The 14,303-nt window shown below is 33.9% G+C and overlaps 1 non-coding gene across 1 annotated transcript; it reads left to right on the top strand.

The window, feature by feature from the left end:
* The first annotated feature begins 13,834 nt into the window (after positions 1–13,834).
* LOC128290983 (small nucleolar RNA R71) lies at positions 13,835–13,941 on the top strand. Its single transcript, XR_008280761.1, has one exon. It is a non-coding gene; the product is annotated as a small nucleolar RNA R71 (small nucleolar RNA).
* Positions 13,942–14,303: the final 362 nt, after the last annotated feature.

Here is a 14,303-nt window from a genome sequence, read left to right as displayed (position 1 = left end):
TATCCTTTGGCAGTTTCCAATCAACAATTACCGAAACTTTGCTCCAATTGACCCGAATACCATCACCCAAACCTATATGCCCTAAAAATCTGACTTCATGAAGCCAAAATTCATGAAAATGATGGTTATTGATATATGGAGACATGAGATATTGATATATGAATATGTAATATATTTGATAAATGTGTTCATTCATAATTATGGAATTATGTATCTCATGTGTACTATTTGAATAAAGATGATATTTCAAATATTTAAGCTCAAATATGAAATAGTATGAAATCAAGATAAGTTGTTATGAAAATATATTTAAATTACAGAGATATGGCTGATATATATTAATTGATTAGTCAATGTTGGCTTATGAATGGTATAACTGTAACTAGCCATTGGTATGGCTTGTATTTAGTAAGTTTAAGGTTCAAATTATTATGATTTTATCATGATTGATATGGCTACGAAATGAAAAAATGATGATAATTATAAGGCTTGTTTGAATACCTTAAATTGATTCATAAATGTTTTAAAATGTTGGTGGAAATAAATGATTAAATGGGTGAGAAATTTGGCTTGGAAAATAGCCTAAGTGTTAGCCACACGGGCTAAGACACGGTCGTGTGTCTCAACCGTGTGAGGGACATGGCTTGGAGACACGAGCGTGTGGCCCGACCGTGTGGTTTGATTTGCATGGTGACGTTATAAACAGAATGTTACATGTTCTGAGGACACGGGCATATCCCTATGTCCACACGGGCGTGTGACCCTGCTTCTTGGAAAAATTTCCTAAGTTTTCCCGAATCTTCTCAGAGCTCTCAGTTTAGTCCCAAATTAATCCCGATGTATGTTTTAGGCTTCGTAGACCCAATTAAGGGATGACATGCATGTGTTTGAAAAGTTTGAATTAAAAGAAATTTTATGGCCTGGTTTTTGCATGTCCCATATTGGTTAAATACCAAGTGTGAGATGTGTATATATATGAGAACCCACTTGAAGTATGATTGAATGACTAAGCTTGAAATTCTGCCTCGAGCGTAGGGGGTACAGATCCAAACCCATCAGGGTTGGAGCGCACTTACACGATGTGGGTGACACGAAATGTTTGGACTAATCGAGCCCAAAATGCACTTACAGATATTTTAGCCCAACACGAAAGTTATTTTTTCTCAACAAACATACATAAGCTGTATTTAAATGGACATTTTATCTTGATTTTATTTGATTCCAATCAATTTGATTTGATTAAATTTAATGGCTCCTTTAATGCAGATTTTGTATCTTTATTCATAAAAATGGGCCTACGAATATTGTAGCCCAAGATGGAAGTTATTTTTTCTCAGTAAACATACAGAATCTATTTTGAAAATGACGCTTATCTGGATTTGATTTTAATCAAATTAATTTAATGGCTCTTTTAATGCAGATTTTGTAACTTTATTCATGGAAATTTCTAAAATATTTCCATCTTGAATGCCTATAAAAGCCTAAAGAATTCTTCAAAATTAAAAAAAAACCACCAATATATATGAGAACCCACTTGAAGGGTGCATGACTAAGCTTGAAACCCTGCCTCACGTGCAGTGGGGGTGCAGATCCAAACCCATCGGGGTTGGGGTGCACTCGCACGACGTAGGCAACGCGAAATGTTTAGACCGTTTGGGCCCAAAATGGGCTTGTGGATATTTTAACCCATCACGAAAGTTATTTTTTCTTAGCAAACATACAGAATCTATTTTTAAAAGGAAATTTATCTTGATTTTATTTGATTCCATTCAATTTGATTTGATTTTAATCAAATTGATTTAATGACTCATTTAATGTAGATTGTCTATCTCTATTCATGGAAATTTTCAAAATACCTCCATATTGAATGCTTATAAAAGCCTAAAAAATTCTTTAGAATTAAAAAAAAAATACCAACAGACTCTCTAAAATCGAGTTTATTTTGCTCTAAAAATTCTTCTCTTTTCCCCATATTTTCTAATGTTTCGGTGATAAAAGAATGCAAGGTTTGTTTGTTGATCACCACAGAGGTGCTACTGTTTCAATCATCGTGTTGTTGTATCCTGGGAGACAATCGACCAACATTTCTCCAAGTACCATCGGAGCAGCCGAATCTGTCTTAAGGAAATTGTGTAAAACATGCCTCAACATCTTATATAACTTCGGTTCTTTATTAGATTTTTGGTTTTCATAATCTTATTTAATTAATTTCTCGTATTGAATATTTTAAATATAAATATTTATTTTATTTTATATAAATATTTGTCTATTTATATTCATATTTGTTTGCTAACATGTTTTGCCCAATAGTTATTTTATAAAAAATAATTTTCAATAATTTCTCAACTAAACTGAAATCTATTGTAAATTTGATATACAATTTTATATGAATTTTTATTTGATGTACAATTTTATATGAATTTTAATTTGATGTAATTATACACATGAAATTTTGATTGAGGTTCAAATATATACTTGAAATTTTAATCTTGACTCAATTGTAAATGTTTAAAGGAATAAATACATCATTTTATTTTTATATTAAATATATATAAATATTTATATTCCAATATGTATACTCAAAATAGTGTTATATCAATGATTTTATTAGTAATTTTCAAAATTGAATTAAATTAATATTTCATGTATCAAATTCCACATCGAGTTAAAGTTCGTGTATAGTTCTCGAGATTTATTTCTAAAAATTATATAAAATTTATAATGAATGTGATGATGTGTTGAGTTCAAATCTCATGGTTTCCTTTCTAGATTTACCAACAATATAAAAAGGCATAAATATCTTGAAATAATATTTATTGCTTTGTAAAAGAAATGAATATTTGGTAATTTTACAATCGAGTTGGGATCCGGTTAATAGGTAACATAAACTTAATCGACTTTTAATAATAGTATGTATATATAAATAATAGTTTTAAAATGTTTAAAATAATATGATTTTCACATATATTAAGAGTTGATAAAAGTTGAAATTAATCATTGAATTTGACAAAGACGATTGAGATAATCTTTCTAATTTTGTAACATAATCCTAATGATGAGGTGTAACTTTCTATTAATTTTTTTCGTGTTAAACCCTAATAGAAGATAAATTTTTTTCAGATATAATTACTACTTTTAATTCAATATGTCAAATGCTTTTATAAAATAAATAACTTAATTAATTAAAATTAAATCACTTAATTTTAAACTTAATTGACCCAATAATATTATCTAAAATCTTGCAAAAATAACACCCAAAAAACCCAATAGCAACCAAAAAAAAGGTCAACTTATGCCCTAATTAAGATCTACTATTAGGTAGTAGCTTGAATCACACAACCAGAAAGGGCAACACTAGCCCCAGCCTTAACTACAAGCCTTGTTTATAAAATAATAATAATTGCTAGTTGTTATGATGTTCTTCATTATCGACCTGCGATTCGGTTACTCGATTGTAATCGACCTACAACCTACATAGTTTGCATTTTGGGGTTCGCACATGATGAGTTCTCATCCTCTCATGATCTCACACGGGGATGAGTTCGCACTACCATGCAGGTGAACTCGTACCTAGAAAACACATGTTAATCCTAGAATAGGGTACGTGTTGGCATGCTGGAACGACGAAAATGTGCAAGTGTACACAATCGCAACAAGTAATAAAGTGACAAGTAAATGTCGAGTTATCGTACCCACAGGGACTATGAAAAGGATTATTTATAAATGCAATTTAAAACACTTTGGTGAAGAAAAATATTTTGTTTTAAAAAGGGTGATTAAAAAAATAAGATTTTAAACTTAATAACTAAAGAAATAATTCTCAAATGCACGATTTCAAAATATGATTTAATCAAGATGACATAATTGTGTTGATTTAATTACATTTCTTTAACTAATTAGAATTATTAAACTCATGCTTATGTTGTTATGAATAAATTCACGACAACTCGGTAATTTGCTAACTTATGAACATATTCACCTACACAAATCCATTCATCTCTTAACATATCCCTATGTTAATTCAAACGATTAAACATATTTTAATAAGCAAACATGTTATGGCACATACATACTCATTAAATTGAACTAATCTCTTGCATTTCCCTATGTCAATTCAACCGATTAATTAAATCTAATAAGCACATAAAAGACTATGTGAGGTAACAAGGTATCCCTACCTTGAAGCAGTTTAATCATAATAATCGTGCAAGTTATGCAAGGCAAGTGTTTCGCCAGATACATTGCTAATTTAACCTTCAGCTACCTTAGAAGAATAAACATGCACTGATTAAGTATTGCGTCCATTAATTACAATTTCAATCCATTTAAATAATTAATTCATTAGCTACCTCACAATTGTAATGCAATAATAACTTAGGCATGACTTAATCAAGCATTTTATTGGGGCCTATAATAGCATAAACACAATTTTAATAATTTTAGTAGATGAAATGCAATCAAACCAACACGAATTAAATTCAAGCTATAATGATTAAATTAACCATTCCAACAACATAAATATTCATAGATATGTTCATCATAACAACAAAAAAAAAATTAAAGAGATAGGGAACAAGAATCAAATCTGGTGTTTTTCCGTGGCTTGACTAGGTTGCTCCATCTTCGTTCTTTGTTGTCCTCGCCGATCAAGGCTACCATGAACACTTCAATGTTGCTCCAAAATGGCTGAAGAATAACCCTTTCCCAAGGGGATTGGCACATGAGCATGGGACTTGAAATGGAAAAATGAGAGGAGAAAGTAAGAGAGGAAAGAAGAGACGTGAATGAATTGAGGGTGTTCTTTGAATGATCAGCCAATGGGGCTTTTTATAGCTGAATGTGGCTGCTAAAATTTGTTAAAAATAGAAGCCAAAGAGCCACCCCTTGGCCGGCCATCTATGTGGCAAAGTTGATGGCTTCAACTTTGCTAAATATGGCTTGGGGCAAATCCATAAAGCCACCAATTGTGGAAGAGTTTGAATGCAACTTTGACAAGTCTTCAAGAGCTTCATTGCAAGTGTAATTAATCAGCTAATAAGCTCAGTTCAATCGGTTCAGTTCAACTGGACCACTTTTTCCACAATTAACTAATAATAATTTATTTAGCCCAAATTAAATTGGGTATAAATTAAAATTAATTATATTATGAATTAATATAAATAATTGGACTGTCTTAGGCTAAAAATTAATTCGCCTCGATACCTCAAATTGCTTCTTAGTTTTGTGTTTCTGGTAGTGTCTGTCGAGCCATTTTTCGTCCTTTTATGCAAATCTGTCGAAAATAACCAAAATTCATCAAAAATAATTATAAAATTAAATAAATTTCAACATGTTCATATTTTAAGTTCACTTTAATCATTTTATAAAAATTAATTATTCTTCGACAAGAATTTAATCGAATTCGCATGAATTTAAGTTAAAAAGGGTATGAAAAAGTGTGTAAATTTTTGTGTTTCCACACCCCAAAACTTAATTCATTGCTCGTCCCGAGTAATGCACAAATTTTGAAAAGAATTTCTCAGAAACACCTTTGAAAAATTCCTTCAGAACAACAATTTTTTCCAAAATTTTGAATTTAATAAACTTGTGCTCAAAGATAAGAAATTTGATAGTTATGCTACTTAAGTATACATATCGTTCAAATTAATCTCAACAACTATTATGATAGCAAAAATTAGACTAAACGCTTCCTAATAAAGTCATGTCAAACCTTACCAATGTGATTTTATTCCCTTTATTCAAGATTAAGCTGCAATCATTAAGTTTAACTTATGTCTTCATATGTTGTACGTAGCAATTTCTCTCCGCTAATGTAGGTAGCATTGGAACTTTTTAATCAATAGGTCTTTAACAAGGTTGTAACGTGGCTGGGCTTAAGGGTAGGTAAAAGATAGATAAATTTAGGCTTTTCAACCCTAGACTTAGCTTGCATCAGACCTTCGAAATAATTACCTTCAATACATCAAATTTCTTTGCTTTCATATGCTCTTTTGTACATCTTATTTTAAGAACTCATATTCTTTTTTTTTTCTAAACCGAGAATTTTTCTGAATGTACTACAATTTTAGAGCATTCGATACATCTTTTCTTGTTTTCAACTCCCCCAAACTTATTTTTAAAGAATGCTTCGAATAGTACCGAGTCTAGTGTTTGTGACAATTTTAAGATAGTTAAGAGAGAAGTGATGGCTAAATTTGCAAGGTTCAAATAAAATTAGGCCATATAGTCTCAAAGTCGGGTTTCAAACGATAAAAATTTCATTATGGTTGGCTTGAAAGGCTGAAACGGTCCAACAAAAGTTGCCTAAATCATTTTCAGTGTTCCATGCTTCCTAGGATTTCGCCTCGAGAAACTACTAAGTCAATTCTAAATACTTAAACTTTCATGCATGCCTAACTTTCGTAAGGAACTAAAAGTTTATGGTAGGATTTGCATGCTTTATTAGAAATACATTCATATCATCATTAAGCTAACATAATAATTTATTGAAATAATAGAACTTTATTTATACTGAAGTTTAGCATACTTAACAAAATTTCAAATTATTGAATAGAATATACCCTAATCATAATTAAAAGAAAAAATTTATTCTGAGTGGAAATAATTCAAATTCAATTTTTTGGTCCCCCTACTTAAGATGAACATGTCCTCATTGTGTAAAGTAAATAGATACTATACACCAGGTACGATTCTAAAAATGAGGAGGTGAGTCAAATTGACTGCTTAAGTACCAAGCTCTCTCTAGATCCAATCCTAGACATGTATATACCTATTGCCATACTTTATACTTTACGACTTGTTCAAATTTTATTTATGATTTTCCTCTCTTATTCTACGAAAATAAAAATTCCTAATTAAATCTAATCCTAAAATGAACTAAGAAAAAAAATAAAATAAGGTCAAGATCCCCCCTTTTATTTATTTGCAGACCCTTCTGAATTTGACTCATCTTTTGCTCCATCATTATTGCCTTTGCATGAATCACTTCACTCATTCTTCGATAATGGACTCCATGGTTCAAATATAAAATCTAGAAATTCAGGCACAAAAATAAATGGGTCATTGTTAATTTTCTTAAGAGCACTTCTCATCGAGTCATCCCTTTTTTTTTAGTATCTCTAGTAAGCTTGTTGCTGCCATTGCATATGCGACATTATGTCCATCAACGTTGACAACTCATCTCAAAGATCTGGGCTAGTCGGTTGAGCTCTGAACATTGAGGTTTCGTCATCAGGTTCAATTTCTGGTTCCAGTGGTTCCACCTTATCAGGGACTTCAGCCGATTGCATTAGTTCGATCTCTGTGGGATCTTCTTCCTCTTCTTCGGGATCCTCACTTTCTTCAATTCGCTGCTATAGAACAGAATCTCTAGCTATTCAGTAAAGGTCCTTATCTGTGATTGTGACCTGGCTATAACCTGTCTTTTTTACGTTTGCAAGAATTTTAGCTTTCAAGCACAGAATTGTTATCGTAAAGGGAAAGTAGGCTGGGCCAGAACATCTAACAACACAATTTCGCATCTCTCTCAGGATGATTTTTCTCACATCAATGGTCTTTCCAGTTAAGATCGAGTATAATAAGACCATTCGCTCTAATGAAATTGTAGTCCCATGTGAGCTAGGCATAAGGCTGAAACAGATGAAATAGAACCATACCTTTGCAAGTGGTGTCAGATATTCTCTTCAAGAAGTGTGGATTCCTTACTTTGACACAATCCACTTAGAACCTCGAACTATAAGTTCCTCAAGAATTTCTTGTAATTTTTTAGGCTTTATATTGCTCAGCGAGGAAGAATAATCATCGTTTTCAAAATCAAGCAATTCAAAGAACTCATTAATAGCATTTGAAGTTATTGGTACCTTGATTTCGCGAACTGGAACTTCTGTCAACTTGCTTGAGGTTAAATTCGCATAGAACTTGCGAACTAGTTCCTCATCCACACTAGGTCTCTTCTCACAAAACAATTCCCAATTGAGGGTTTCAGCAACTTGACGAAAACGTGCCATAAAATCTTTGTAGTTGCTCTCTTTCAATGTAAAGCCTTTCTCTGGATGCATCTGTTGATTTTTTAAGATACTCTCATATCTTGCTTTGGCTTCTTTACAATGAAACTTGTTTTGTGTTTCATCAATTTGGGCACAGGCGCGAGTTCTCTTACGAGGCATGATTAGCCTGAACAAAAGAAGGAAAAAATTATTTTTAAAAATTTAATTAAATAACAATTATTAATGATTCAATAAATTGAAAAATTAAATAATTAAATAAAATTAAAAATTTAGGAGAAAATTCGATCTTACAACCTTTTTTAAGAACTCCTAAAAATAAATAAGTAGAATTCTAAGAGAAATTTAATAGCTAAAAGCTCTCGCCTAATTCTAATCTAGGTTAACAACAATTAATAATTAAATATATGCATATTAAATTATTAATGCTATTAATTTATTTAAAAATAAGATAAACTAATCCTAATTCTATGCTAAATTGATAAAATTAATATATAAATTATAATAGATATAATTATATATTAAAGGTTATCATCTTAAAAAGAAACTTATCAAATAAAATATGATTAAATTAACACTAATCCTAACTCTATATAAAGTTGATAATAATTAATATATATTATAATGGATATGATTATATATTAATACTTATCATCTTTTTTTATTAAAACATTTATTCTAGAAGCCTTTGAAAATATTTACGAAAAGAGGCATCAAATTTTTATTATTTACAAAAAGAGTAACCAAATTTTAAAAATACTTCAATTAAGTCCCTACACTTAATGAAAATTTGAAATTGAGTTGCAATTTAAAACTTGGATCAAAATTGACCCTCTTATTTGAAAGACCAAAATTTTAATTTCTATTTAGGGAATAATTTTTCGAAAAATTATGTCAAAATCAATTCCCAGGAAAGATTGGAGGGGTCACAAGCGGTCCCGCCTAAGTTCCAATCTCCTAGACAGAATTTATTTAAACATACTAATCCCGAAAATATACTCTAAATCATTTATTAAAAAGGAAAATAAGAAAATTCAAACATCTGATAAAATGAACGAAATTTGATTCCTTTCAATCTTATCTCCCCAGTAATGTTTCAGACGCTGAGCATTAACTTGAAAATTACCTCCTTTACCTTGGAGTTCAACAACTCTGTATGGATGGACGTGATGAATTGTAAATGGACCGAACCAACGTGATTTTAATTTACCTGGAAAGAACCTTAATCTGGAATTAAATAACAAGACTTGCTGACCTGCTTCAAGTCCTCGAATTCGAATGTGCTTGTCATGCCATTTCTTAAGTCTCTCCTTGAGTAATTTGGCATTTTCATATGAGAACATCCGGAATTCCTCTAGCTCATTGAGTTGGAGCATTCGTTTCTCTTTAGCAAGTTTCGGATCCAAGTTGAGTTATCGTAGGGCCCAGTAAGCTTTGTACTCTAACTCCAGGGGTAGATGACAGGCTTTTCCAAAGACCAACTTGTAGGGTGACATCCCTAAACGTGTCTTTTATGCTGTTCTGTAAGCCCATAAAGAATCATCCAATATTTTGGACTAATCTCGTTGGTTCTGGCAAACTACCTTCCCAAGTATGCCTTTGATCTCTTTGTTCGCCAGTTTAGCTTGCCCATTCATCTGCGGATGGTAAGCTGTAGCGACCTTGTCTTTCACTCTATTTTTATCTAATAACCATTTCAACCACTTGTTCACAAAATGGGACCCTTCATCGTTGATAATAGCTCTTGGGGTTCCAAACCTTATGAACACGTGTTTCTGCAAAAACTTAATTACAGCCTTAGCATCATTTTTCAGATAAGCTTCAGCACCACTTAAACACATAGTCTACTGCTACTAATATGTACTTGTGACCAAAAGAAGGTTGAAAAGGACCAAGAAAATCAATACCCCATACATCGAACAATTCTACCTCAATGATATTTGTTCGAGGCATCTCATTTCTGTTGGTGACATTTCCAACTCTTTGACATCGATCACAACTCTTTACGTAAGCCTATGCGTCCTTGAACAGTGTTGGCTAAAAGAATCCGGCTTGCAATAGTTTGGCTGCAGTATGAGTACCTCCGAAGTGTCCCCCACTTGGAGCTGAGTGAAAATGGTATAGAATCTTTTGTACTTCATCTTCTGCCACGCATCTCCTGATCATTTAATCTGCGCACTTTTTAAACAAGTATGGTTTTTCCTAAAAATTGTACTTCACACCGTGAAGAAACTTTTTCCTTTGATGATATATCTTATCAATCGGCATCAAACCACAAGTTAAATAGTTAGCAATATCAGAAAACCAAGTGGTATTATGGACATGATTTACCTTCAGTATGTGTTCATCCGAAAATGTCTTTCGAATTGGTATAAGAGGAGAGTTCCTTTCTTGCGGCTCCAATCTGGACAAGTGATCTGCTACTTGATTTTCCACTCCCTTTCGATCTTGAATTTCTAAATCGAACTCTTGAAGTAGAAGTACCCATCAGATCAACCTCGGCTTAGCATCTTTCTTAGAAAGTAAATACTTAATTGTCGAGTGGTCCCTATAGACAGTCACTTTGGTACCTACAAGATAAGATCGAAACTTGTCAAAAGCAAATACAATAGCAAGTAACTCTTTCTCTGCTACCGTATAATTCAGTTGAGCTCCTGTCAGAGTTCGACTTGTATAGTAGATAGGATGAAAAACTTTTTTCTTTCGCTAGCCCATGACAGCTCTTATCGCGAAGTCACTTGCTTCACACATCAATTCGAATCGCAAATCCCAGTCTGGTGTGACGATTATGGGTGCCGTAACTAACTGACTCTGCAAATATTTGAAAGCCTTTAAGCATTCCTCATCAAACTTGAACGTCGAGTCCTTCTCGAATAATTTGCATAAGGGTTTAGCAATTTTTGAGAAGTCCTTGATAAATCTTTGATAGAAACCGACATGGCCCAAAAAGCTCCTAACACTCTTTACAGATGTTGGAGGTAGGAGTTTCTCAATAACATCTATCTTTGCTTTATCAACCTCTATTCCATGTCTTGTTATTCGATGCCCTAAAACAATCCCTTCTCGTACCATAAAGTGGCACTTTTCCTAGTTGAGTACTAGGTTTGTTTCTTCGCATCGCCTTAGTACCTTCGCTAGATTGGCTAAGCAATCATAATAAGTATCTCCAAATACTAAAAAATCATCCATAAAAACTTCCAAATACTTCTCAACCATAGCAGTAAAAATAAACATCATAAATCTTTGAAATGTAGCAGGTGCATTACATAAACCGAATGGCATGAGTCTAAATGCAAATGTACCTTACGGGCAGGTGAATGTTGTCTTGTGTTGATCTTCTAGTGCTACTGTAATCTGATTATACCCCGAGTATCCATCAAGAAAACAGTAGTAGTCTTGCCCCGCGAGTCTATCCAGCATCTGGTCCAAAAAGGGAAAAGGAAAGTGATCTTTCCTAGTCGCATTGTTCAACTTTCGGTAATCGATGCAATTCTCCATCCCGTAACCGTTCTAGTTGGTATCAACTCGTTATTCTCATTTTCAATGACCGTGATACCTCCTTTCTTTGGCACACACTGGATCGGACTTACCCATGAACTGTTTGAGATAAGGTAAATTATACCCGCATCTAACCACTTAATGATTTCTTTCTTTACTATGTGCTTCATGATGAGGTTCAGTCTTCGTTATCCATCAATCGTCCCTTTTTCGCCATCTTCAAGGATAATCTTGTGCATGCATACAGAAGAGCTAATTCCGCAAATATCAGCTATGGTCCATCTAATAGCCTTCTTGAATTGTTTCAATACAAGGATGTGTTTCTCTTCTTGCTCAATAGTTAATTCTGCTGAAACAATCATAGGCAGAGTAGCAACGTTACCTAAATAAACATATTTCAAATATGAATGTAGTACCTTGAGTTTTAATTTAGGTGGCTCCTCAATTGATGCTTTTGGTTGGGCATAATCCCTTTTCTCTAATTCCAAAGGTTCAAAACAGGATTGCGGATTAAATCCCTTTTGATTAGCTTCTAACAACGCTAAGTATTCATCCTCGTCTTCATAATTCGGAGGATCTGATGTCAAAATTTGTTCCAATGGATCTTCAACATAGTTGAGCTCCTTCTTCACTATTAAATCCTCTAAATCAGACACTAAGAACAATCATCAATTGTGTCAGGAAATCGCATAGAATTAAAAATGTTAAATGCTACCTGATCATCCTGAGCACGCATAGTAAGCTTACCCTTCTACACATCAATAAGGGTCCTTCCGGTTACTAAGAACGGTCTTCCTAAGATAATTGGCACTTCTTTGTCCGCTTCAAAGTCTAGGATAATAAAACCAATAGGGAAGATAAATTTATCTACACGTACCAATACATCATTGATTTTTCCTTCTGGATGTGATAAAGATCAATCTACTAATTGAAGTGCAATCGTAGTTGGTCTAACTTCACCTATCCCCAACTTCCTAAATATTGAGATAGGCATCAAGTTAATATTTGTACCTAAGTTACATAATGCCTTACCATAATACGTTGCTCCAATGTTGCAGGGTATGGTAAAACATCTAAGATCCTTCAACTTTGGGGGTAATTTGTCTTGAAGATATGCACTGCATTCGTTCGTCATAACTACCGTTTCAAATTCTCCAAGTCTCCATTTTCTAGACAGGATATCCTTCATGAATTTGACATAGTTCGGCATTTGCTCAAGTGCTTCAACCACGGGATGTTGATATGACACTGCTTGAGTACGTCTAGGACCTTCTTGAATTGAATCTCCTGCTTCTACTTTTGAAGTCTTTGAGGGTAGGGAGGTGGTGGTTTCTTTACTGGAACTGGTTGATTCGTCTTCTGTGGCAATTCTGCATCTAACGGAGTTGTTAGTTGATCAAAATTAGCTGGTTCTGAAATTACCTTGTCGGGTTTTACAGATTTTGGTTCTTGTGAAACTGGAATTTCAACATTCGGTTGAACTCCCTCTGAATCTTGAGCGTTAGCTTGCACGTTTTCATCTTCGATGGTGTTGGGCTCTACTTTCTTTCCACTCCTCAATGTCAACACATTGCAATGCTCTTTCCTCGGATTCCTTGTATTCTCTGTATCACTAGGTAAAGCTCCTAGTGGTCGGTTCCTGAGTTCAGTTGCAAGCTAGCCCATTTGGTTTTCCAAGTTTTTCAATGTAGCGCTTGGCTTTAGATTAAGGCATCATTCTTGGCCATGTATGCCTTCAACATATTTTCTAAGCTATTGGATGGTTCAGCTTGGATTGGTTTCTGAACTTGTTAGGGAAAACTAGGCAGCTAGGTTGGTATAGGTTGGGCGTAAGTGTTACTGGTTCCAGCCCCTTGGTTACTCCAGGAAAAATTGAGGTGATTTCGCCATGATGGGTTATAAAAATTGGATTGCAGTCCTTACCTTCCTCGATTTTAGTTTTGGTTACCTATGTAGTACATGGATTCTGGATTTGATGGACGTTCTTCGAACAAATGTCCTTCCCTACAGTAAACATAGGCTATACTTTCAAATTGGGTTGGTGGCTGTGCTACAAAACTGTTAAACCCATTAGTAATAAGGTTTTTTAGCATTGAGGATATTGATGATACCTGAGATGCGAGTAAAGTAAGAGCGTCTATTTCATGTATTCCAGCAACTCGTCTTCCTGACGCTGCTCAATTGGCTGGCCATTGGTGGCAATCCTCTCAATGACTTCATAAGCCTCGTTATAAGACTTAGAAAGGAAAGCACCATTAGCAAAAGTGTCCACTACCATCCTTGTGTGAGCATTGAGACCATTATAAAATGTCTCAAGTTGGATGCAATATGAGATTCCATGATGAGGGCACTTTCGTAATAACTCTTTGTATCTTTCCTATGCCTCATACAAGGACTCATCATCCATTTGTTGGAAGGTAGTGATCTCGTTCCTCAACTTAGCATTCTTGCTAGGCGGGAAATACTTCATAATGAATCTTTTTGCTAACTCTTGCCATGTGGAAACTGAGTTCGGTGGCAATGAGTTCAACTAGGCTCGAGCTCTATTTGAAAGAATCTCTCACCTCCATAAACAGTCTTAAGTGTAGGTGAGGATCTTCTATAGGCATTCCACTGAATTGGCCCACTGTCTGAAGCATCTGGAACATGACTGGCTTTAGCTCGAACTATTGTGCCTCAATTTCGGGTCTCCTAATACCCGAATTAAGATCATTAAATATTGGTACGTCATACTGTTGTAAAGTTCTATCCCTATCATCAGCAATAAGGATAGGATTTTGAGCAGGGTTTGCTCCATTTCCT

Source organism: Gossypium arboreum, chromosome 3, assembly GCF_025698485.1.
Source record: "Gossypium arboreum isolate Shixiya-1 chromosome 3, ASM2569848v2, whole genome shotgun sequence".
NCBI lineage: Eukaryota > Viridiplantae > Streptophyta > Magnoliopsida > Malvales > Malvaceae > Gossypium > Gossypium arboreum.
Note: the sequence above shows the minus strand (reverse complement) of the source record. Positions and strands in the feature narration are given on the sequence as shown.